The sequence below is a fragment of the Pan paniscus genome, chromosome 10 (genome assembly GCF_029289425.2).
Source record: "Pan paniscus chromosome 10, NHGRI_mPanPan1-v2.0_pri, whole genome shotgun sequence".
Classification (NCBI taxonomy): Eukaryota; Metazoa; Chordata; class Mammalia; order Primates; family Hominidae; genus Pan; species Pan paniscus.
Genome location: NC_073259.2, coordinates 35754063 through 35778123, shown reverse-complemented (window position 1 = coordinate 35778123; position 24061 = coordinate 35754063). Strand labels below are relative to the sequence as shown.

Genomic DNA, 24061 nt, shown 5'->3' with positions numbered 1-24061 from the left:
TAAAAATTCAAAAATTAGCTGGGCATGGTGGCAGGCACCTGTAATCCCGGCTACTCAGGAGGCTGAGGCAGAAGAATTGTTTGAACCCAGAAGGCAGAGGTTGCAGTGAGCTAAGATCATGCTGTTGCACTCCAGCCTGGGCTATAAGAGTGAGACTCTGTCTCAAAAAAATGAAAAGAAAAGAAAAAAAAAAAGAGAAGAAACAGACACATTTGAGGTTTCTCAGTGAAAAGGTGTTGTGTTGTAATAATATATGGGGCTGGAACTGGAACTAGAAAGCCACTGGAGTCTGAGGCAGCCCTAGGTGAGGAGAGCTCCTTCTCTTTGCACATCTATCTCATTCCCTTGTTTCTACTAAGAGTCTTCCTCTTGTTCTTCATAATTCCTGATTCTCGCATATGGTATGTGATGGCTTTCCCTGTCTCTATTAATACATTATGGTAATCCTTAATATATCCTTTTGCCTCCTGTCTCTGTAACCAACAGCTCTCATCTCTTGGTTTCTCAATCCCTCATTCCCAATAAAGCAATCCTGTTGTTCCTGCTCGTTATTCTACATCTGACCAGTCAGCCCTCTGTCTAGACTCTATGGATTACTCACTTTTAGGGTAGCTCAATTCTTGGTTCATTCAATTCTGACAGGATGAGGTCAGGGTTATCTGGTAGAAAAGTTGGCCTTGCTTTCAGGAAGGATTATAGGTAGACAGAAGGGAGCATGGTCAAGGCATGCAATAATCAACACTTGTACAAATATCTTTGAAGTTGTCTGATAAATTCCCAGAAATAAAATTTCTGATTCAAAAAGTATACACATTTGAAAAGTTTTGATGTATATTGCAAAGTTCATCTCTAGCAATGTGGTATTACTTTACATCCTTACCAGCAGAATCAGCGTCACCTTTCCCTGCTCCTGCATCAACACTGCATATTTTACTGTCACCATTTCTATCCCACAATTGTTCTTTTTGATCAATCAAGAGATAAATTTATAGGTAGATAGTTACAAGGCACAGACTTAATTTTATTTTACTAGTGTCAGACACTCCCTTTAAAATGGAAAAGAGGCTGGGAGCAGTGGCTCACGCCTGTAATCCCAGCACTTTGGGAGGCCGAGGCCGGCAGATCAGGAGGTCAGGAGTTCAAGACCAGCCTGGCCAATATGGTGAAACCCCGTCTCTACTAAAAATACAAAAAAAAAAAAAAAAACAGCTGGGCGGGATGGTACTCACCTGTAGTTCCAGCTATTTGGGAGGCTGAGGCAGAAGGCAGAAGAATCATTTGAACTGGGGAGGCAGAGTTTGCAGTGAGCCGAGATCATGCCACCGCACTCCAGCCTGGGTAATAGAGTGAGACTCTGACTCAAAAAAAAAAAAAAAAAAAAAAAAAAAGAAAAGAAAAGAAAAGAAAGGAAAATAAACTTTTTTGGGTTCACTAAGGAATGCATTTCCCTCTCTACTAGTGAAACAGAGACTCATTTATATGTTGATGGACCATTTTATTTTTTTTTCTTCTGTGATATATTTGTTCATATCTTTTTCCTAATGACTTGTTATAATGGTATTTTTCCAATTGATTCATAATTCTGCCTGGTTTGTGTTTTGGAAAGCAGATTGATAACTGCTTTAAAAGTTAGGTTGAAAATGCACATACCTTCAAGAGCAATTCTACTCTGAGGTGTATACCTCAGAGTGTGTAACTGGAGGTATGCATATTAATGTTCAAAAGCAGCATTTTTTTAAACAGCAACAAAATAGGAATGATCCAAATGTCTATCAGGAAAAGAATGGACTTTAAAAGAGAATGACATTATTCAATGGAGTACTAGACAGCAGTGAAAATAAATGAATTGCAACTATGTCTTAGCTATGTAGTTGTGCAACAAACTACACCACAACTTAGTGACTTAAAGCAACCCGTTATTTTTCTAGTATTCTTTGGGTGGGCTGGGCTGTTCATCTGCTATTATGTCTGGGCTCACTCATGAGGCTACATGTGGCTGTCAGGTCAGTGGGGACTGAATTCAGCTGCCATAGCTGGTATGGCTGGACCTCTCTTCCCACATGCTTAAGTTTCTTCACAGCATAGTGGCCTTAGGGTGATGTTAAGAGGATGAAAGCATAAAATACAAGCCCTGAAAGTTGTACCATGTCACTTCTGCTGCATTCTATTAGCCAAACAAGTCATGAGACCACCCCAGCTTCAGGGGATGGGGAAAGGGGCTTCATCTTTGGATGGGAGGCAATAACAACCTGACATAGCAAATGGGAATGGCCCAAAGGAGCCATGATTCATTGGGGGCCATCATTTTAACAATGCATTATAATAATCTGAGTACTCTATAATCATACTGATCTTACTCTCATCTCTGTTCATATTTTTGTTAATCACCAGATATAGCTGTCCCAAAATTTGAGGGATTTTTAATATGAAATCTCTATCTGAGTTTTAGGAGGGTGCTTTCCAATAATTTCCTAGATCCTGATGCTCTGAGAAAATTAGTATAATCTGTACTTTGTATCTGCCTGACTTGTTTTCTAAGATCTCAATATTCTCTGTGGTGGTTAATTTTATGTGTCAGTTTGACTTGGCTATGGTACTCAGATATTTGGTCAAACACTTCTGAATGTTGCTGTGGAGATACAAAATGAGATTAACATTTATATTAGTAGACTTTGCGTAAAGCAGATTACTTTCTATAATGTGGGTAAGCCTCATTCAATCAGTTAAGGCCTTAAGAAAAAAAAAAAACAAAAAACCTCACCTCACCAAAAGACATAATTCTTCCAGAAAACTATCTTTCAACTCAAACCACAGCTTAATGCTTCCCTGGGTCTTCAGATTACGGGTGTACCCTGCAGATTTTAGACTTGGTAGCTTCCATAATCAATTGTGCCAATTTCTTCTCTCTCTCTCTCTCTCTGTGCATACACACACACACACACACACACACAGACATACACCCTATTCCTATTGGTTCTGTTTCTCTGAAGAACCCTGGCTAATACATTCCCCTTAGAGAAACTACTTTCTTCCTCTAGTTTAATCTACTTGTTTTCTTTATTCTGTTTTCATTCCTTCCTTGTTCCTGTTCTGATAGTATGAGTAATGCACGTTTTCCAACACTTCCAATTCCCTCTTGTGTCTCTGAGCAAATATGATTTTTACAGTTTCTAGGCACATGCCCATTTAATTTCCTTTTTAGCCTTTGGGCCTATAATAATTATATGAGGTTTTTTCTTTCTTTATAGCAACCACAAAAGACAGCCTATTCTTTTTATAATAAGAGATCTCATTCTTTTTATTTGTTTATTAATAAATTGACCATTTTATGTGGGGGAAGCCACAGTTTGAATCTTGAATTAGAAATATATCATCAGAGATTGTGTAATTATCAAATCCAGAACCACTCTGAGACCGGGCAGGGGTAATGTGAACAACGAATCAATTTTAATCCACCTATCCAGATGTGGCACCAGCAATTTTAGGGTAGAAATTCACTAAAGCTTTTTGGCATATGTGACTCTTGAGTGTCTTTGCAGTTTGAAGTCACAGCTGAGAAATATAGTAAACCAACAAAAAATGTCACTGAACCTTAATCTATATCATGAAGAGCCTTCACTGCATCATTTACAACCCTGTTCCCGCTTTCTCTTGTTTTGTTCTCCTAAAGGTTAAAAATCGAAAACTCACTTTTAAAAATTCCCTTTTGTCTGAGGACAGCAATGGGACTAAATTCTAGCAAATAAAATGAATGCAAAAATTAGCTTAAAAATGCTTATTTTCCTGAATTATCTGATAAGATCTCATGAGGAGGTCTGCCTGGAAAGTGGATGCAATCCTAGAGATGAAGCAACTAATAGTATGATCATGAGGGAAAAGAGCAAATTCTGAGGTTGCTGTGGCAGAAGATTGAATGAACTTGAATCTTTAATTATACTGTTGAGCCTAGGACTTCCTACCATCATATTTTTTTGTTATTTTGCAAAAACAAGAGTTTCCCAGTTAAGACACTTTGGTTTGGGTTTTCTGTGGCATACAGTCTAATAAAATTTTAGCTGATATAAAAGGTGCTTCAGAATCTAGTAAAACAGACAAAGGAACAAAACAACAATCTAAACCAAACCTTTCAGTGGTATTCTTAACATTTAAATTTTTGAATCCCTTTTGATTATTCATTCACAAGGTTTCATGTCTATTATCTCTTTTGATTTTTGTAATAGTCCTGGGAAGAAAAATAGATTTTATTATCTTTAGTATACAGATGAGGAATATGAGGTCAGGAAAATAATGTTTTATAATTTTTTTTTATCCTGGAGGAGACAAGAACCCTGTCCTCTCCACGATGTGTTTCACTACTGCCCCTAGCCCATGGTAGATGTTCAATAAATAAATGAGTAAATGGTGCATATAAAACATTTGTTCAGAACTTTGCATACATTTTGTTAAATAAATGGAAGCTAATAACAATAATAACAACATGTTAGCTTCTTGCCTTAGCACCTATAGAATCCTGTGAATTCAGATTTTCTTTGGTATAGACCTAAAGTTAGCCTCTGATACAGAAATGGTAATACAAAGACATCCTGGCCTGGGCCAATGGCTCATGTCTGTAATCCCAGTGCTTTTGGAGGCCGAGAAGGGAGAATCACTTGAGGCCAGGAGTTTGAGATCAGCCTGGGCAACATAGCAAGACCCCATCTTTATTAAAAATAATAGCCTTAGCTACTCTGGAGACTGAGGCAGGAGGATCCCTTGAGCCCCAGGAGTTGTAGGTTGCAGTGAGCCATGATCACATCGCTGCACTCCAGTAGCCTGGGTGACAGAGCAAGACCCTGTTTCTTACAAAAAATAATTAAATAAATAAAAGACATCCTTTGCTGAGTAGTAAGAGACATGAATTTATTCATTATTCTAAAAGAGAGTAGCAAACAAATGCACAAAACTGGGATAAAAAATATTAAAGGTAGTTTTCTTTAAGATCATTAATGAAAAGTGTTTATTTCATTAATTTAATAACCCTCTTATGTGTTTCAGAAATGATTGTTAGAATGTAGAATGGAACTGACTATAGCTGACTTGGCTCAGCTGATGGGAGTTCTGTGTTAAATGACAAAGATTCTGGATGTGATTTTTTTCTGTAGTAATGCCTCTATAAGCAACTGTCATTTATTGTGTAAACCACTCTGCATATGCTATTTTATAAACAGTTATACTAATTCCATAAGGCAGCTGTTGATATACTCTTTTGATAGATAAGGAAACTTAGAGAGCATGATGACAGGAACAACTTCTGCTCTGACCAAGTGATCACCAGGGTAACAGAAAGAGGAAATTGGCTCGGTGAGAATTCACCCCTGATCCTGTAGAAGTAGTTCATGTGTCATGCTCTGTTCTGCTGATGACTCTGCAGCTGTGGTGTCTCAGCACAGAAAACATGAGGCTATTGTAGCATCTGCCCGAAAAAGTACGGATCGCAGAACAGATCATGTGCAAACTCAGTTCATACACTGAAAGCATTAAGAAGACGTTGTAACAATTTTAAGCACAGAACATGTGTGCAGGTATTTCAGTCAAATTCCTCTACTAGTTGGCATTCAAAACTGTGACTTTTCTCTAACTTTGCCATTAACTTCAGCTATACCTTAAATGGTAAAGAAGCAGGAAATAATGCAATTACTTAGGAAAATCTAACTAATAAATTACATAGGAAATTATAACTCTATAGCCTTCCCTCCAGAGTTTTCCATAATATCACCACCACCACCTTACATTTATATAATGTTTTACAATAGACCTTGTAACTTTTTCATGAGAAGGTGGATATATAATGAGAAAAAACATAAATAAAGTATTGGGACTGACACAGATCTAGGTTCCAAATATAGCTCTTCCTTGATTTGCTGAGTTATTTCAGGTTAATCAGTTAAGTTATAGATTTCCTTATCTATAAAATAATACTCATACAATATTAATGCAATATTTCATTCAGCTGTTAGGATGCCAAAAACAGACATCATGTGGGCAAACCTTTCCTAAGTTATAAAATGTGCCAAATTGTTCATGATTATCATTTTGTTTTATCCTCACGGCAACTCTGTAAGTCAGTTAGGATTTCCAGCCTAGCAGTACTCAGCCACACAGCTGTAACAAATCCATTCACATACTCAGGGAAATAAGGATATAAAGAGTGCCAGAGGCACTCACATGATACAGAAACTCTCAGTCGTGGTAGCACAGACTCATATGATTATAGTACCATGACATGGCCGGTAACAGTGACATGGGCAACCGTTTCTCGAAATTGACACAGCACTCCATTCACAGTGTCACAGATAAGATGCACATCTGCACACATGTACTTGTTTTACAAGTGAGGGAATTAAGAGTTAGATAATTCAAATGGTTCACCTAAGGCCATCATAAGTGTAAGATCCAGGATACGAGATAAGGGCTTCTACTCCAAAGAACTGAGCATTTATCGCATCACCAGCCCGGTTTCAGAAAAGGGACACATCACAAATCCCAATACCCACCACTGTTCTCTTGCATTACGTACCCATGCTTTTTGTTGACCAGCAGTTTCAATGTAAGCTTTTGCCATAGGTACTCTACTCTCTGAAATACTTTGGACAGTACAGTCTGATAATTACAAAACATCAAAGCTTACAGGCGATCTTTATAACTCCCTTATATTAGAGAAAAATTCAGAGGGGTTAAGTAACTTTCCCCAGGCTGCACAGCTGGTCTGTGTCAGAGAGAGGCCAGATCTAAGTTTTGGACACATCATCTGAACTCCTTTTACTCCCTCTTCGCAGCTGTGAACCATCCTTAGAATGTCAACCGAGGTGCACAATGTGGCGGCCATGTCCTTGATGGCATGACAGGGGAGGGGTGAGTTGATACCTCTGCAGCATGCTTCACACACTGAATGACAGGTAGAAAAAAAGGACCATTATTTAGACCCCAGAGGCATGACATAAGTGTCCACCATGAAGTATTGGTTTGGCTTTCCTGTAATAATGAGAGAAGAAATAAAAAGAGCCAAGAGGAAAACCCATTTTGTTGCCAAGCTAATAACTCACATCATCCAACATATAAACGATTAATGCGATATTTAAAAGAGAAGTTGTAGCCTTGCATGAGGTGATCTATTGGCTAAATAGTTTCTGTGACATTTTGAAAAAGCAAAAAATAGTAATTGTCATACAAGACGTTTTTAATGGGAGCCCAGAAGGCAGCAGGCAAACCCAGAGAGAAAAGCAACATTAGTAAGCTCAACACTTGTTGCTAAGCAAGATAGACCAGGACATTTTATTTCCTTCTGCTGTGTCCTCAGATCCAAGCTCACTTCCTTAGACTCACTTCAGATTTTAGGTGTGGCCCATGTAAGAGTTTACTGTGTGTCCAACATAGCTGAGCCGCTTCAGAAAACTCACCCTTCTGAGAAGATCCTGACTTTCCAGTTGGTCTTTTTAACTTAGAGTTACACTCATGGTTCTATTTATCTGGGCAAAATTCAAGAGGCCACTTTCCCTTCCCTTCAAGAGGAAAGAGAAAGGCTAGGACATGGCCAAAAGGAGAGGGCAATATTTATCATTAGGACACAGGATGAGGGCAACAAGGAGAAGAAGCTTACTCTTGGGTAGGACGTTGTTTAGGGAAGGGCATGTGTGGAGGAGAAGGTGAGCTGAGCTCCTGACACAAGGATGACTATGTGTGTGCAAAAGGCAGCTAGGGAAAATAAATGACTGCTTTCATTGGGAAAGTGTTATTTATAACATCCTAGAACGTTAGACTGAAATGGAACACAAATCCTGTATTTCATGGGGGAGGAAATCAAGGTTCGGGGAAGAGAACTTATCCAGATTCTGGGTGGTTAGGGGCAGACCATGGGAGCCCAGATGTCTTGCCTCCCCGCCCAGGGCTTTTATACAACTCCATACGAAGAAATGTGAGTTATTAAGGGAAGAAATTTTTATCTCCATTTAATCTCTTCTGCCTCCCTTCCCTCTTTTCTCCTTCTTATTTATTTATATATATTTTTAAGTTCTGGGATACATGGGCAGGATATATGGGTTTGCTACATAGGTAGACATGTGCCATGGTGATTTGCTGCACCCATCAATCCATTACTGAGTTATTAAGCCCAGTATGCATTAGCTGTTTATCCTGATGCTCTCCCTACCCTCACCCCCCAACAGGCCCCAGTGTGTGTTGTTCTCCTCCCTGTGTCTATGTGTTCACATTGTTCAGCTCCCTCTTATAAGTGATAACATGCAGTGTTTGGTTTTCTGTTCCTGCATTAGTTTGCTGAGAATAATGGCTTCCAGCTCCATCTATGCACCTGCAAAGGACATGATCTCATTCTTTTTAAAGGCTGTATAGTATTCCATACATATATGTTATATATGTACCATATTTTCTTTATCCAGTCTGTACTTGGTGGGCATTTGGGTTGATTCCATGTCTTTGCTATTGTGAATAGTGCTCAGAACATAGGTGTGCATGTATCTTTATAATAGAATGATTTATATTCCTTTGGGTATATACCCAGTAGTGGGCTTGCTGGGTCAAATGGTGTTTCTAGTTTTAGGTCTTTGAGGAATCACCACACTCTCTTCCACAATGGTTGAACTAATTTACATTCCCACCAACAGTGTAAAACCATTCCTATTCCTCTACAGCCTTACCAGCATCTGTGGTTTCTTGAGTTTTAAATAATTGCCCTTCTGACTAATATGAGATGGTATCTCATTGTGATTTTGATTTGCATTTCTCTAATTATTAGTGATGTTGAGCTTTTTTTTCATATGTTTGTTGGCTGTGTAAATGTCTTCTTCTTCTTCTTTTTTTTTTTTTTTTTTTGAGATAGAGTCTCGCTCTGTCACCTGGGCTGGAGTGCAGTGGTGCAATCTCGGCTCACTGCAACCTCCACCTCCCAGGTTCAAGCAATTCTCCTGCCTCAGCCTCCCAAGTAGCTGGGACTACAGATGTGTTCCACCATGCCCAGCTAATTTTTGTACTTTTAGTAGAGACAGGGTTTCACCATGTTGGCTAGGATGATCTCGATCTCTTGACCTTGTGATCAACCTGCCTCGGCCTCCCAAAGTGCTGGGATTACAGGCAGTAAATGTCTTCTTTTGAGAAGTGTGTGTTTGTGTCCTTTGCCCAATTTTTTATAGGGGTTTTTTTTTTCTTCTGAATATGTTTAAGTTTCTTGTAGATTCTGGATATTAGACCTTCTGTCAGATGGATAGATCACAAAAATTTTCTCCCATTGTGGAGATGGTTCATTCTCTCTGATAATAGTTTCTTTTGCTGTGCAGAAACTCTTTAGTTTAATTAGTTCCCATTTGTAAATTTTTGCTCTTATTGCAATTGCTTTTGACATTTTTGTCATGAAATCTTTGCCCATGCCTATGTCCTGAATGATATTGCCTAGATTTTCTCCTACGGTTTTTATAGTTTTGCATTTTACATTTAAGTCTTTAATCCATCTTGAGTTAATTTTTGTATAAGGTGTAATGAAGGGGTCCAGTTTCAGTTTTCGGCATATGGCTAGCCAGTGGTTCCAGCTTCTTTTATTTATTCAGTATTTATTGAGCATCTGCTATGTGCCAGGCCCTGTTCTAAGACCCAAAGACAATGTGCTTGATGGAAAATTGTTTTGTTTTTACTCTTCATATTCCCAGTACCTATCATCTGATAACTGCCTGTAAATGCTGATTGAAAAATAAGGCTCATATAAAAGAATGGAAAAGTTAATCATTTCTTTGGAATTAGCCAATAAAATTTTGTCCAGCCCAAGTTAAGTTCTTCTGGACACAAAATTGGATTGAACTAAATTGCTATAGGTAATCTGCGTTCAAAGTAATACAGACAGTAACATTGTATTTACCATTCTGAGAAAATCTGACTATGTAAATCTAGAGAAAATGATTTACTTTTCTAAAGTTTTTAAAGATGTAGTATTACAGCCTGGTAAAGTATCTGTGTTTCTAATAGGGCTTAAAGGAGGGAATTGGTTGTTGAACATATTTTAATTAAACTAGTGTCACAATAAGAAAGGCAACTGGTTTACAACTTTGCAACCATTTAACCCACGATAATAGATGATGCTTGCTGCATTTATCCCGTAACTCCACAGTACAGAGGCTTTTAACAAGAGAAGGCACAGGGTCTGCCTAAAATTTCAGGACAGATGACTCATGGAGATCAACTCATAATTTGAAGTAGGGCAATATGATCACCAGCAGTATCCACAGCCAAGGTGGATGACGTTGGTTTGGAAATGTCTCACTTGAATATACAATGTAAACCCAAGGCATTACTGCGAGCACTATTTTCATATTTCAGATTAATATAATTTGGCATTTTTAGAAGAATATGATATTTGATTCTTCAAGTTACTAATCACTTGGATACTCTTTACTGCCTCCCAGTGCCATCACACCTGGCTCTTTCATTTTCTGTCTTAAGTTAGCAGGAAGTTTTTAACATTCTCATCAGAGACACAGTTCCCAGTACTAATCTTAACTTTGATGAAAAACCATGTGTTGAAATGAATAACCAAAGATCTTTCTCACTGAATCAGGCTCAGTTTAAATGATTTGGTTAAGGCAATTTAATCGGGGAAAAATAATCCAGACAACACCTGGCAAAAATAATAGGTCAAAAGTAAACACTCGAACTCATATGTTGATTTTCCCGCTACCTATCAACAATATTGATTTATTATAGTTGAGGTTTTTTGACACTTTGTGCATCTTTAAGCAATTTTGTACATTTTTAGATTTAAAATATTTTAATGTTCTCATATTTTGCTGCTAATTCATTTTCCAGCAATTATGCCTACTTTGCAGTATTTCCCAAAAGGTGGAAAAAACCTAAATGTAAAACTGGTTAAATAAAATTATGGCTTGTTGATAAAATGAAATACTATGTGGTCATTGAAAAGCATGTTTCACCTGTAATCCCAGCACTTTGGGAGGCCGAGGCGGGCGGATCATGAGGTCAGGAGATTGAGACCATCCTGGCCAACATGGTGAAACCCCGTCTCTACTAAAAATACAAAAATCAGTTGGCCATGGTGGTGCATGCCGGTAATCCCAGCTACTTGGGAGGCTGAGGCAGGAGAATAGCTTGAACCAGGGATTTGCAGGTTGCAGTGAGCTGCAATTGCGCCACTTCACTCCAGCGTGGCAACAGAGTGAGACTCCGTCTCAAAAACAAAAAAAAAGAAAAAAAGAAAAAAGAAAAGTATGTTTCAGAAATACGTATCTTGCCATGAAATATTCATAATATGTTGTCAGGCTTAATAAGCAGGTTGCAAAGTAGTTTTTACATTTGATTCTATTGAGAATAGCATATAATATGAGTGTTATACATATAACATATAACATAGAGCAGGATCTATGAGTTAGTAAGGAATTAATGATATAGTCTTCCAGGATTATGGATATATATGTTCTTCTGCTTGTCTGTATTTCTGATTTTTTAAAATGAGCAATAATTGTTTTGTAATGACAAAATAAAAATAAATATTTAAAAAGTTGAAAGAAAAGCATCCATTTTTAGAGATTTTTTCTTCTTTAAAATTTCTACTTTTCAAGCAATTTTATATGTTTTGTTTAATTGCTTGTATTTTCAAAACTTGAAAATTATTTTTTAAAACCAGTTTATATTTAATAATTTCTCTGCACTGAGTAAATGGTATTAACTGGGGCATGGTAATTTTACTGGTAATAGGAATTTAGTTTGCTTCCAACATTTATTTTTCTAAAAAATTACACATGATTCAGAAGAGACACAAAATAAATGAGAACTTTTTTAGAGCAAAAAGCTTAGGGAAAATTTCTGAAAAAGTGGGCAATTAAAGAACGTATAAAAATTTGTCAGGACTGCCCCGTAGTGTACCAAAAGTCACAGCAAAACAGTGATTCAGAAGATTCACTTTCAACCAAATGGTTGCATTGGCCAATTTATTTTTGACCAGTCTGTTTTTATCTACTTCCATCTGAGCATTCAAGGAGTCCACTCATTTCATCATCCACATAGGGTAGAATACTCCACAGCTGAGGGACATCTCATCTACTCACTGTGTTGCTTGGCTCTATGAGACCCATTGACTTGGAATACCCTAGCAAATTATATAGAGGTTTAAATGCTTAAACCTCTACATAAACATAAATACCAAAAGAAGAATTGATAAAGTCCATGACTGACATAAATCTTTAAAGGTACGCTTGGAAAGTCTGAAACATAATGTTCGAGATGGGCCCTGATTTTATGTGTGAGAGAGATATTTATGCACACATAAACTATACAACTAGCTGGACTCCACACATACTAGCTTTGGACATGTGGCTCAATCTCTCTGAGCCTATTTTCTTACTAGCAATATGAAGGCAATTATATACAGAGCTCATAGAGTTGCAGGGACTAAATGATGTGTGGCAGGCAGAATAATGGCCCCTAAAGATGTTCACATCTTAATCCCTGGAAGCTGTGAATGTATGATATGGTATGGTATGATATGATATGATATGATATGATATATGCCAAAAGGAAATTTATGTTGCAGCTAGAATTAAAGTTGCTAACCAGCTGACATTGAAATAAAGGGATTAAGCTAGATTACCTGGGCGGGTGCAATGTAATCATGAGGGACCTCAAATGGGGAAGAAGAGAAGAGTCAATCACAATGTACAATGTGAGAAAGACTTGATTGGCTACTGCTAGCTTCAAAAATGGAAGGGACCTGTAAGCCAAGGGACACAGCAGCTTCTAGAAGCTGGAAAAGGCAAGAAAACAGATTTGACCCTAGAACCTCCAGAAAGAAGCACAGCCCTCCCCAAACCTTGATTTTAGCTCAGTGAGACCTCCTTTAGACTTCTGAAGTCTAAAATTGGAAGACAACAAACTAGTATTATTTTAAGCCCCTATATGTGTGCAAATTTGTTAGAGCAGCCAAAGGTTTTAGTACCTAAAGGTGTGGTGTTGCTGTAACAAATTCTTAAAAATTGTGGATGAGGCTTTGTAATTACGCAGTGGGCAGAGGCTGGAAAAAAAGCCTGGAATGCCATCAGGGTAATGTGAATAGAAATATAGATATTAATGACTCTGCTAATATAGACTCAGCAGGAAGTAAGAGGAGAGAAAACCCAAGTCATTTTTTAGAATACCTAAATTGTCATCAACAGACTATTAAATATGGAAGCTAAATGCACTGCCAATGAGGAATCAGATGGAAATGAAGAGCAAGTTTTTGGAAGCTGGAGGGAGGGGAGTTGCTCTTTCACAGTGGCAGAAAGTGTACTTGAACTGTGTCACGTAGTTACGTGGAAAGCAACACCTGTAACAGAAAAACTTGGATATTTAGCTGAGGAGGTTTTTTAGCAAAGTGTCGAAGGCACAGCCTGTTGCTGCTTTTGAAAAATGTGAGAGAACAGTTTTTAAAATTTTTACTCATGGTCAAATGTGAGTGGAAGAAAATTTGAGGGAAGAACTATTAGGCAAAAGGAAACCAGGACTTGATGACTTGGGAAATTCTCAGCCTATCCATGTTGCAACGATGCTAAAATGAGAAGATTCACTGGTAGGAAAGTATGCTCTTGAGAGAAAGCCAAGGGTGTGGCTGGACGACCTTTTGCAGTGCCACAAAAGGATCAGAAGGTCAGAGTATTTAGCCACACAGAAGGCTCTTTGAAGAGATTAAGCCTGTGATTCATGGATCCCCTTAGCCACTCAGCAGAAGCCAGAAATAGGGATGGGATTATCCTGGAAAGAGAGGTGGAGGAGCCTCTTGTCAAATGGAGTGAATCCTCCATGACATATCTAGATGACCCAGACAAGGGCCCCAGCTTTGACTGAAAGTAACAGAGGGTATAATATGAAAAAAAGATTGTAGGACCTCCAAAGTTCTGCAAGAAAGAAACAGGATGATAAAACTACTCAGCTGCAAACTTATGCTACCTCTCATGACAAAGGAAGGATGACTCTGAGGTGGAGTCTTATGATTCCGGAGGGTGGGGCCTCAAGCCACAGAAAATTATTCCTAGGCCTTGAACCAAATGGAGTTTGCTTGGCTAGATTTCAAAATGTCTTGGGACTGGTGACTTATTTTTTCCTTCCATTTTCTCTCCTTTGAGGCCAGACTATCTATAATTAGTATCCTATGTCTGTCTTTTTGTTGTATTTTTGGAGCAAGAAATTTGTTTCTTGATTTTACAGTCTCATAGATGGAGCGGAATTGTGCCCCTGGATAGACTATACCTAGAATTTTACCATGATTTAATAAGTAAACTGGCTCATAGCAAGTGCTCAATAATCTTGCTATTTATTAGTGCTGCTCTTGTTGTTAAGTCACTTCTGATCATAAGAGGATCTGGTTCGGGCTCTAATGTCTGAAGCAAGATGAAGTCATGGAGTCATGCTGTCTCTCCCCTGGCATATCCATCGGTATACAGAAAGCGAATACTGCTCTGCGTGAACTGGGAAGGGCCTTCCGTCCTTATATCTGTTTCACCTATGAATTTACATAGCAGCAAAGGAAAGTGTGCAAGCCGAGTGATAAAGATTCTAACCCCTTCTCTTTGAGGTTTATACTATTAAAATATGACTAAAGATCCAACATAGTACTGACCCAGAGCTAAATTGGCCCTTTATTTATATTTCTTCACCAGGTCTCCATGTAATACTTCATATCCCAGTTTTAAAGCTATTTCTCCATGTGTTTCCAGAAGGATTTAGGACTCTACTATTATACTTCTCTTAATTCCCTTTAGAATTGCAGCTTCAGCCCATAGTTACTTTCCCCTCATATGTTGTCCCTGGGGGATAATTTTTTGCATTACATCGAATGACAGAAGGTACCACCTGCACACACAGTCTATAGCACTAGAAGCTGCCACAGCTGCTTGGTATTCAATATTACATTCCTCTTTCCATCACATCAGCAAGCATTGATATTCCCCAGAGACATCTGTTTCTGACTGTAGTCCAAATTTGTCCAATGATGAAATAATGGACTTTTCTGTCTATGTTAGCTTTTCCAAGAATTTATGCCTATTTTGGTGTGCTATGATCCTGGGTTGGGGCTAAGTTTCCAAGTTTATTTCTCAGGGATCTATAGCAGGTGTTAGAGACTCTGTCTGTCCAAACAGCCACAGAAGGAGGCCTTTGTGGGAGATTTTGTGAATTTACTGTCAGCTTTCTTGCATTTGGGTGGACACCCTCTCCTCCTGACTGTGCCAAAATAGAATGATGATGCATTGTGGATAACTGAAGAGGATACCTTGGAGAAGTGGGGAGTAAACCCAAGCCAGAAGACAGCCAGTGGATATATGTTTTGCTTCAGACAACGGAGATGGTGATAAGAGCTGAATAATAATAATTATGATAGCAATGATAAAACAACTACACTAGTATTTATGAAGTGATTTCTAGTACTTTACTTGTATTATTTCATTTACCCCGCTTCAGGGACTCTATAAGTAGGTACAGGTTTAATGTCCCTTATCTGAAAGTCTAGTACCAGGAGTATTTTGGATTATGGATTTTTTCCGATTTTGGAATATTTGCATTGTACAGTGAGCCTTTGAATAACACAGGTTTGAACTGCATGAGTCCACTTACATGTGGATCTTTTTCAACCAAGGGCAGGTGGAAAATACAGTATTGGGAGATTTAAAAACTGCCCATACAGAGGGCTGAATTTCTATGTACATGAGTTCCACACGGCCAACTGCAGGATGTGAGTGTGTGTGGATTTTGGCATATGTGGTGATCCTGGAGTCAATGCCACACTGATACGAAGGGATGTCTATATACTTACAACATCCCCAAAAACAGTAATTCTGAAATCTGCAAAGCTCCAATGAGCATTTCTTTGGAATTTCATGTCAGTGCTCAAAAGGTTTCAGATTTTGGAGCATTTGAGACTTTGAATTTTCAGATTAGGGATGGTTAACCTATATTAGTATGAATCCCATTTTGAAGATGAGGAAATCAAAGCCCAGAGAATTTGTAAAATTTTCCCCAGGTTCCTCAGTTAGTAAGTACTGGAGACAGGATTCGAATCCAGCCAGGCTGACTCTGCAGCCTGCTCCGTGAACCATTATACAAAGGGCTTCCTCCTACTTGATAGGACTGTGTCACACTTAGGTGAAATTTTATTCTTTTCCTGATGCAGTTGCAAAGTAGTCATTTGGAATTGCAAAAAAGATCAACTGCTCTGGCTACAGAATAGTAGATTCTAGCCTTGTGATTTCCAACGTGTCTGTAGGCACAAACCAGAATGGAGGCCTTCAGGTCTCAGGGGGCACAAGGGAATGGGAACACCAGGGACAAGTAGTGGTGGTTCCACAGCCAGGAACCTAAGCCAGACCTGAGCTGGACTTGCCAAGAGTAGTAACTGAGTTGTTTCTAATACTTAGGGAGACAGAAGACATCTTGGGGTTTTCTACCAACTGCTCGTGTTCCCTATATGGGGAAAGTGATAAGCATCTTCTAACAGGACTAAAACAGTGGTTGCCTGCTGCTATAGTTTGGGTGTTAGTCCCTACCAAACCTTATGTTGAAATTTGGCCCCCAGTGTTGAAGGTGGGGTCTAATGGGAAGCGCTTGGGTCATGGGGGTGAATCTCTCATGAATGGATTAGTGCCTTCCCCATGTTGTGGGGTGAGTGAGTTCTTACTTTCTTCATTCCTGTGATAACTGGCTGTTAAAAAAGAACCTAGAATCTCTCCCTCTTTCACTTGCTCCTCTCTTTCATGTGACCTCTGCACATGCCAGCTCCCCTTTGCCTTCTGCTATAAATGGAAGCAGCCTGAGGCCCTCACCAGACGCTGAGAAAATGCTGACATCATGCTTTTTGTACAGCCAGTAGAACCATGAGCCGAATACACTTGTTCCCTTTATAAATTATCCAGCCTCAGGTATTCACTTAGAGCAACACAAAATGGCCTAGGACACCTATATTCTAGTAGGAGTAAGAGAATCATGATTAGGTAGAGGCTCCCAAATCTTTTAAGAATCTGATGAAATATATAGATTTCTCCCCAGAAATACGCATGTGTGGTCATACCAATTTCACATATAAGTCTGGGTGGTTTAGGCCAGTCCATGGCCTGGGGCTGATACCAGTCCATGGCCTGGGGATTGGGGACCCCTGGCCTAAACCCCTGGTTCCTGTTAGGAATGAGGCCACATAGCAGGAGGTAAATGGTGAGCAAGTGAGCAAATCTTCATATGTATTTACAGCTATTCCCCATTGCTCACATTACCTCTTGAGCTCTGCCTCCTGTCAGGTTAGCAGCAGCATTAGATTCTCATAGGAATGCAAACCCTATTGTGAACTGCACATGTGAGGAATCTAGGTTGCACACTCCTTATGATAATCTCATGCCTGATGATGTGTCGCTGTCTCCCATCACCCTCAGATGGGGCTGTCTAGTTGTAGGAAAACAAGCCCGGGGCTCCCATTCATTCTACATTATGATGAGTTGTAGAATTATTTCATTATATATTATAAGGTAATAATAATACAAATGAAGTGCATAATAAATGTAATGCACCTGAATCATCCCAAAACCATCCACCGTGTCCCACCATCCATGGAAAAATTGTCTTCCACAAAACCAATCCCTGGTGCCAAAAAGGTTTGGGACTACTGGTTTAGGCTATGGATATTAAAGTATAAAGATCTTAATTAGGAGTTGCGTTCACTCTAAATAAAAATAGTGTATCTGGATCTTTAAATTCTCAGTATTGAACAGCAGCATTTCTTAAGGAAGAAAAGAGGCATCATTCTTTACTTTGGACGGATGCCACCATGTTATAGTAGAGAGATTTCTGATTGGCTACCAAAGTTCTTGATGCCTGATGTACACACACTTCCTTCCATTTATTCCATCAAACATTAATCTAAAGACTAATATGAAGGGATTTTGCAAATGTAATGAAGGTCCTACAGCAATTGATCCTAAAATAGAAAGATAATCTGGGTGGGGATGACTTAATCACACGATCCCTTTAAAGGACAGAGTTTTCTCTAACTGGCCAGAGAAGAGAAAGTCAGACTCTGGCAGTAATAGAAGGATTTGAGGCATCATTGCAGCTCTGACAATGGAGAAGGTCACAGAGCACGGAATGTGGGTGGCTCATAGACACTGGGAGTGGCCTTCAGCTGACAGCCATCAAGAAAACAAGGATTTCAGCCCTATGGTTGCAACGAGCTGAATTCTGCCAACAACAAGAATGAGTTTGAAAGCAGATTTTCTCTTTGTTGTCTCCAGCTGAGCACTTAGCCTGGTCAACACCTTAATTTCAGCTTTGTGGTACCTTGCACAGAGAATACATCAAGACGTGAAAGACTTCTGTTCTACAAAATTGTGAGCTAATAAATGGTGTTATTTGAAGCTCCTAAGTTTATGGTGATATGCTATGCACCAATAGAAAATTAATACACCACATTCCCAAGATGTTCACAGGAACTCTAGAGAGGACAAAATTTTCCCATTGTAGCAACTGTCCAAAGAAGTTGCCTTGCATATATACATGCTAGGTATAATCTTCAGAAGTTTTTTTCTTTCCTAAGCTTGAAAAACTAGGTTTAAAATAGCTAGCTTGAATCCAACAACTATACAGGGAGAGTCTTGCTCTGAGGACTCTTGGAATAAAATGCAATGTATGAACATTGATTTTATCCATTCCCCTTATAAGATATATAGTAAAGCTAACTTTTCATTCTAAACATGCACTCTAGCTTCCCTCTTGCCTCTTTTACAAAAATTCTCAAGCTAAGCCTTATGGTACTCATGGCACAATCTTCAGTATTACTCACCAGGTACTAGGGATTCCATTGCCATACCCAAGGCTTGGAAGTGACACACAGGCCTAGATTATAGTTCACTTTCTGCTTCAATTTACCATGGGTAAGTTACTTAACCTTTTTGGCTTCATGTAGACACATGGCAAGCGAGGGGTTTAATTATTTGATCCCTGGCATCCCATTGCTATGATTTGAATGTATGTGTCCCTCAAAAATTCCTATGTTGAAACTTAATCACCAAGGTGATAGTATTAGAAGGTGGGCCTTTGGGAGGTGATTCGGTCATAAGGCCTTCACCCTTATGAATAGCATTAATGTCCTTATAAAAGAGGTTTCAGAGAGTGCTCATCCCCTTTTTCTCTTCCACATCCCCCCATGTGAGAATACAGCAACAAGGTATGATCTTTGAAGCAGAGGCAGCCAGCCCTCACTAGACACTGAATCCACTGTTGCCTTGACCTTGGACTTCCCAGATTCCAGAACTCTGAGAAGTAAACGTCTGTTGTTTATAAATTACCTGGTCCAAGAAATTTTGATATAGCAGAAGGAATAGACCAAGGCACTCATTTAGAGCTAACAGTCAAAGATTATAGACTTCTAGGACAGGCAGTCCCCTGGTTCTAAAAACCAGTGACGTTAGATGAGTACATGACTAGTGGACGTCCATCCTTCAGTGTCTCAGATTCTTCTAACTTGTCCACCCAGGAGCTTTTCATTCTTGCTAGCACTTAGGATGTATCTCTTCTCCCTTTTCTCTAGGCCCTCTGTCAGAGGAAGACTCAGTGAATTTACTTTCCACCTGGTCACATTTCATAGACTATGACAGCCAGTAGCTGCTATGACCACAGCCCACAAATCCATTCTGAAAATATGTGGTGGACACTTTTCAAGTAATAGGTAAAAAGCTATGTTCTCTTGGTAGAGATATTTTAGGGGAGACTCTGCCTTCTACTTCAATCCCTTTCCATGTCAAATTTAATAGCAAATTAGAATCAATATATAGCTTAATTACAATATTAAGTTTCCCTGTTATCTTGAGATTATCATACCTTTATTCCCTCCAGGTGCCTGGAATGTATGCAGATATGTGTCACAGAAATGCTAAGTCCTTAATCAATACAACAAAATAGTTCCAGCTTCCCCAGCGTGATAAATCTAGCAATCAATTACTCTGCCATAGTATACGCCTGGTACAAGCAGGATGAAAAATATTATTGAAAAATTCTACCTCTTGATTAACTACTGATGAAAGTTCTCAGAATTAAAATGATATTTCTTAATTTACTCTTTTTCAAAATTGGAAACCAAATACACCAAACTATTATATTCTATAGATCATATTCCACAAGGTCATGAAACCTTCCAAGCATAAAAAGGAAAATCATCAGCCACCAGAAACAAAACAAAAAAAAAATAGGTAAATAAAACCACCTTCAATTTCTATTCCTAAGAATTCCAAGCTGTTTTCATATAGAAAATTATGTTATTTTGAAAGCAGTAATGAATTTGAAAACATCTCATGCTCCAGAAGCCTAATTTTAGATCTATTATGGAATTCTGCATTCTACAAACAATGCCCTATTAATCCCCCTATCGACTTGCTTCTTGTGGTCCTTGTCGGGAGCTGGTTTTAGTGCACAATGAAGCATTGAAATGTTTTATATAAATAAATAAAGGAGGATTAGGTAGTGAGTAACATCAAAGAGCTTCACTAATTGGCGGTGCTAAATGTCTGCGACAGCTTGGTTAGCCACTGAAAAATCGCTCTAATGATATACTCACTGGAAATGTCCCCCGTTGCCTTAGAAAAAGTAAGATCCAACTAGGAAAAACTTAGTGTCCAGCTCCATCATGAAAACAGAATCTTCAACTGAAAGAGGTACATAGGACTGTGTGAAGAATATTTCTGCTGAAATGTTCGGGGGTGACAAGTGTTTTGAGTGGCAGAGAAGATAGAGGTAGAGAAAGGCAGCCACTGCTTCAAGGAGGAAGCAGAAATATGAGTTTGTATTTATTCCTTTACTCCACAAACATGCCAGGTACTACTATCTAGCAGGCACTGCACTAGGACAAGGTTTACATGGTGAATACAACACACCCTTAGTAACTTTGGCACTGGAATGTTAGAAGAAACTCCAGGTTGGGGTGGGTAAGAGAAAATAGAATGGAAGAGCACTTAAACCAGAATTTGGGTCCTACTGAGGGAATACAAGGATGGGTGCCAGTTTTGCAAAGATCTCACTGTGGGACACAGTTTAAAAGTTGTGCACTATATAGAAAAATGGAACACAAAACACCTGGTCTGATGGCACTTCATTGAGAATTTTTTGCCTTAGGATAGTGTATGAAAAGATGTGTGGATGAAGCTCGGTGGTGAGAAAAGACCATGCTGGGCTGTGCACAGGCAGGATAATGAAGAGGGTGAGTTGAGTAGTGTGATGGATTTTTTTTTTTTCCTCCAGCTTCTAGATCTTCATGGAGATAAAAAGTTTTGTCAAGATCTGATTTTTAAGTCCTCATATACTGGACTCTGACAGCTGAGCCATGGGTGGCAACTACTTAAACTAAGTCACTTTAAGCAACCATTCAAAGTACTTATGCAATCAGGTTGAAACTATTTTTAATGAGGAGAAGAAGGCTCCTGGGAGGCACTGACAGCTCTTGAACCCTGATAGCACACTTTGCACAGAGATTCCCCAGAAGCTGGCTCTGAGCAAGTCTTCACATTTGCCATTTGATTAATTAAAGATAAATGGCAGAGACTTTTCCCTAAATGGGTTACTTGATTTAAGAGCTGCTGGCTAATTTTGGTTGGATAATTTAATAGAAGAGGGAAGAGGAAAGGAAAGAAAGGGGCTTGAAGAAAGAGGAAGAGAAAAGAAACACAAGGATGGAGAACAAGGAGAGACCATTTGGTAACAAATTTATTTCTTGATTTTAACACTTGATTCCTAGGTCTTCCACCTTGAGACTATTTTGATTTGGTTTATGTCGTTCTTATGCCGTCTTCAACCAAACAAGGGACTGCATTTAATCGTTGATAGGATTTTTGTTTGTTTGTTTTCTTAAATGCTGGTTTCTCTGATAAACTCGGCAAATCTCAACAGGCCACCTCTTATGTATGACATTGATGTGGTTTGGTTTAGTGACATGGCTTAAAGGAGGCATGAAACTTTCATCTAGCTTTGGCACTAATAAAATGATTGTGAGACTTTGGTTGGGCAAGCTCCTTTACCTGTCTGAGCCCAGGTTTTCTAACAGGACTAGCTTTAGTGACCACTCACAGCTCTAGAATTGTAGGATTTTCATTTCTAGGTATCTGAGCATCACTGATATCCTTTGTCTTTTATATCAATTATGAGCCTTTGTTTGGGTGCGGTCATTTCTTACAGGTCCTAACAATCTATTTTGTTGCCACAATACAACACTGAAAAAAACACACAATTCGTGGCAGATTTGGAGTATTTATTTAACATAAAGCTATTTTTGATCTATTACCTGGTTTAGGCCTGTAAGTTTTACTTGGCCAAAATGGATTTAGAGGATTGTGGGGAAGTATTTTTCCTACTGTTTGCACAGGTATGCTTTGATATCACCCATCCATCTCCCCTGAACTGACATCTCCTTTGTTCAAAATTTGTACCACTTGTTGTCTCATATACTAAACCCCCAAACAAAAGCAAGGCTAGAAGGCATGCTCGAGCAAAGGACTTGAGACTGTGTGAGCAGGAATGTGAGGAATAGCATGCCAAGGACAAATTCAAATGTAAGCATTTGGAAGATTAGCATCCAGGGAAACTTTTTTTATATTCATTTTTGACTAGTCAAAATAAATCTTTAAAATCACATTAGGGCTAGGAATTCTTTTTTTTTCTTTAGAGAAAAGCAGAGAGAAAAATCAAAAGCATACTAAGGCAGATCTGTAGCTACAGTGACAGTTATGAATAGGTAGCATGCAATATCCTTCAGGGTGGATTCCAGGAACTGAGCACAGTTCAGGAAGATCCTGAGCTTGCAATTAATTATTTAGAAAATGCTCTCCTTGCTGCTAAGTAAGCACATGATGTTCTCTGGCACAGAAATTAGTTTGAATTCTCAGCCCTGTAGCAAAGCTGTCAGGCAGGGCTGCTTGCATGCGTTTCTAACTGCAAAATGATGAGGCTCCTAAGAGAGGTGCCCCTGGCTTTGCAGCATGACCCTGGCTCAAGGATTTTAGCCTAAGGAACAGGAAGATGCTTGGGTCTTTGAGGTTGATGGGAAAAGTGGTGATTAAAAAGAACTGATTAGCAACCTTAAGTGAGGGGAAGATGGGGGATATAAACATGACACATTAACCAAAATTTCTTGCTTTTACTCAAAGGAGAGTCATTATAAGGATGAACAGTGCTGGGCATTTGAGGACCAGGTTGCAAAAGGAAGCCAGGCCTGCCGGGAGGTGATGATGGGGGCTTGCTGAGCCTGGTGGCCATTTGGGCAATAACAGAAGTGATAGGACAGTTATGTCCTATTATATGCTCAGTCAGTTTAATACAGTAGCAGGCCGAGAGCCATGTAGTTACGTGATTAAATGTCTCTACCATATGCACACTGAGAACTATGGTGAAAGATAATGTGATGGAACAAGGAAAAAAGAATAAAGTGTGAATGGGCCATAGAATAGAAAGATGTTATTTTATTTTGGAGCAACCAAGGGCAACTTCCTGAAAAATGTAACCTCTGAAGGAAGAGGAGAGGTGTTTAGAAGGAAGAGGAGAGGTGTTTAGAAGGCAGAGGAGGAAGCAATGCATTCCAGGTGAGGGCACCATAGGGACAAAAGCATCAAGGAATCAAGTTTCAGTAATGAGTGATTTGGTGCAGCTAACACACAGCACATGAGAAGGGAAAGATAGACAATTAAGTGGGAGAGGGTATCTGGTGCCAGATTGTTCTAGGTGCAAAGATTTTGAACTTTATTCTGGAATCAATGAAAGGCTGTCAGTGCCTCTGAACAGGAAAGGAACACAATTAGAACTGTGGAAATGTGGAATATGAACTGGAGGGCAGGAAGGGGCTGAAAACTGCTATGAGGCAACAGTATAAGTCAGAGTTAATGTTGACCACAACAGAGGGATTAAAAGAAAGGGTGGGGATGAGGAACATCATGGAGCGAAATGACATTGAAGTTGATGGCTCATGGCATATCTGGAGTAAAGAATAGGAATGAGTAACTGAATGGGTGGAGGTTTCACA

At 39.1% G+C, this 24061-nt stretch overlaps 2 long non-coding RNA genes across 6 annotated transcripts in view; one reads left to right on the top strand and one right to left on the bottom strand.

Moving 5' to 3' along the window:
- The window catches only part of LOC134728475 (uncharacterized), a 307624-nt gene that overhangs the window by 57728 nt on the left and 225835 nt on the right, over positions 1–24061 (top strand). The gene's annotated exons all lie outside the window — the stretch shown is intronic.
- The window catches only part of LOC129393497 (uncharacterized), a 95154-nt gene that overhangs the window by 4128 nt on the left and 66965 nt on the right, over positions 1–24061 (bottom strand). For 2 of the 5 annotated variants that reach the window (XR_010108900.1, XR_010108902.1), the window contains 2 exons: positions 1230–1354; positions 602–680 (listed from right to left, as the gene is read on the bottom strand). This is a non-coding gene — a long non-coding RNA (uncharacterized LOC129393497). Of the gene's footprint in view, positions 1–601; positions 681–1229; positions 5771–24061 lie in introns of those variants that run through there. The other 3 variants (XR_010108903.1, XR_010108901.1, XR_010108899.1) reach the window with 2 other exon arrangements.